Here is a 2649-nt window from a genome sequence, read left to right on the forward strand (position 1 = left end):
GAGTACCAGTGAAAATTAGTCATCTGTTTAGATAGTGTGGTTTCAGAGGGTCTCACTGACATGCCAACATTAAAGCAAAACCCAAAGTATTTTTTTTTTCTCTTGGAAGTGATTATTGGGAAGTGAGAAGTGGGATAGGGAGGAGGGGATGTCCTGAACAGAACGGCAAGCAAAGGCAAACACAGTGAGGCAGTGGCAGGCTTTGTTAAGTTCAGGAGCAGCAAAAGAGGCCAGCAGGTGGTGTGGAACTTAAGGTGGCTGGATCCCACATGGTTGACTGAACAGTTTGAGTCCGAGACCCCGTGGCTTGCAAACCATGCTCAGAGTGTTGCCCAAAATCCTGAGAGGAGGATGGAGGAGAAGGAATTGCGGCATGGCCTCCATCTCTCTCCATTTCTTTCTGTCTTTCTCTGGCAACTGCATAAGCTCTATAGCAAAAACAAAAAAGGGGGGCCAGCAGGTAGCATAATGGTTATGTTACTGGACTCCCTTGTAGTCGACTGCGGTTCGAGTCCTGGACCCAGTGGCTTAAAACTCACACTGGGTACATGTGCATGCATGCCCCAAATCCTGAGAGGAGAATGGAGGAAAAGGGATTGTGGCATGGCTGGGGGCCAACCCCCCGGGGGGGGGGGATTTCTTGCTTTCTGTCTCTCTGGTGAGTGCAGGGGTCCTACAGCAAAAATTTCTCTTGAAAAAAAGAAAAGGAACAGCAGAAATACTGACATGGTTAGAGCACTGAGCCATGGAGTGTGGGAACCATCGAGAGTGGGAGATAAGGTCAGGAACATAGCCATGAGCTCTGTCATGTAAGGTCTTCTCAGCTATTGAGGGATTTTTGGCGTTTACTACGCATGACATGGGAAACGGAGGCTCTTTAAGAGATGAGTTCCATGACTTAAACATTCTAAAAGTTTTGTTCTTTTGCAAATATGCTGTGGTTGGGATCAGTGGGGCAATAACAGAATGGGGGGAGCAGGTAGGAGGTTATGGCAATGACCCAGGAGAGAGATAATGGCAGCCTTGAAGCTGGTGAAATGTGATTGCATTCTTGATAGAGTTGAAGATCGAATAACTAGGATTTATGCACGCTATGACTGGAAGAGAAAGAGAGAAAGAAAAAATGGGCTGAAGGCTTCAAACCAGAGTTACTAGAAGGACAAAGTTGCATTTGCTGTGATAGGAGACTACATGAAGAGAAGTTTTTAGGGGAGAAGTAGTTTGAGTTTGGACATATTGGGTTAAGATGGCTATTAAGATATCCAGATGGAGATTTCTAGCCTGGAGTTATGAAATGAAAAAATAAACCCCCTTATGCTATGTTTATTTTAATAGGGGTAGCCCTCCCCCCACCAGGCTGCAGACTGGATCCATCCCACCTGCTGCACAGTGTGAGGTCGACAGTGGGTGAGCAAGTGAGGCTTTGTCTGTGTTTGCAGGCCAGCACTTGCATTGCCACCTGGGCTCTACTTCCTGCCTGATCAGGGGCATTATTGGATTCTCATGGGAGCAGGAAGCCTACTGTTATGCGATTATTTTGTTACATATTGCATTGTGGTAGTGATGAACATGGGGTGCATGGTGGACGTGGTGCGCTTGGGTCATTCCAGACAAACATCCGCCCACATGTCCATGGTGCCAGGAAGGTTGGGGATCATTGTATTATAATACATCACATAGCTAAATGATCTCTTTCTATATATAATCATCAAGATTCTGAATTCTACATTGGGCAAAATTAGAGCAACTGCATTTCTTGGCATATTCTCTCTTGAGGTTTATTTCTGCCAGTGTGTAATTCATATTGCAATGATTAAGTGCTAAACTGTGTGGCATGAACTCTAAATGCTAAATCAGTGCAGAGGGGGAGAAAAGCCAGTGGAAATTAGAGTCACTCAAGGAAATCTGCAAGGAGATGTGACACACGAGGGACATGGCTGGAATTTCTTAGCAAGGGGATCAAGAGAAGTAAAAATACACGAAGAAGGAAGAACATGATGCAAGGGTAGAAATGCCCTAAAGGAGGAGGAGGTTTGCCCAATCTGACATTCCTCAAACATGCAAATGATTCTTTAGGCTCTGGGATCGGGCTTACCTGTGCTGTTGAATTCTTCAGGCAATTCCCAGAGAAATGGGAGCTTCAACGAGAAAAAGACAAGCATAGACTTCCCAGAAAGCATATTTAATGGGTCATGTTTTTTTAAACATTAAACTGATGTGTTTTAATACTATTCTCAAGATATTTTTCTCTTGCAACCTTCTACCTCTAAAACTACCCTGGGGTAATGATTTACATAGCAGAAGAGGATGGAAACCTAACACCCTGAGCAAGTGTAAGCTTCAAAACCATGTATTTGTAAGCTACTAGCTAACATTTATCAAGAATCAAAATAGTCCTGTAAGTTGTACATAAGAGTGATCTAGGCAAAATTGGTGCATGTGTGTATGTGTATGAAGGGATCTTATATTAATATATTAAAGTAATACACTCTGGCTGTTTAAAGAAGACTTAAAGATTGAACATCCCTAATCTGAAAATCCAAAGTCCAAAATGCTCCAAAATCCAAAATGTTTAGGGTTCCAACATGGGTGATGGGTCACAGTCGCAATGCTGTAATACAGAAATTTATATAAAATTAGACTATGTGT

The 2649-nt window shown here is 43.3% G+C and overlaps 1 long non-coding RNA gene across 6 annotated transcripts in view; it reads right to left on the reverse strand.

Moving 5' to 3' along the window:
* Window positions 1-2146, reverse strand: part of LOC102499253 (uncharacterized) — a 99033-nt gene extending 96887 nt beyond the window's left edge. For 5 of the 6 annotated variants that reach the window (XR_001371191.1, XR_001371189.1, XR_336134.1 and 2 more), the window contains exon 1: window positions 2096-2145. This is a non-coding gene — a long non-coding RNA (uncharacterized LOC102499253). Of the gene's footprint in view, window positions 1-2095 lie in introns of all 6 variants that reach the window. The other variant, XR_001371190.1, reaches the window with a different exon arrangement.
* Window positions 2147-2649: the final 503 nt, after the last annotated feature.

This window comes from Tupaia chinensis, unplaced genomic scaffold (genome assembly GCF_000334495.1).
Source record: "Tupaia chinensis unplaced genomic scaffold, TupChi_1.0 Scaffold000627_1, whole genome shotgun sequence".
Classification (NCBI taxonomy): Eukaryota; Metazoa; Chordata; class Mammalia; order Scandentia; family Tupaiidae; genus Tupaia; species Tupaia belangeri.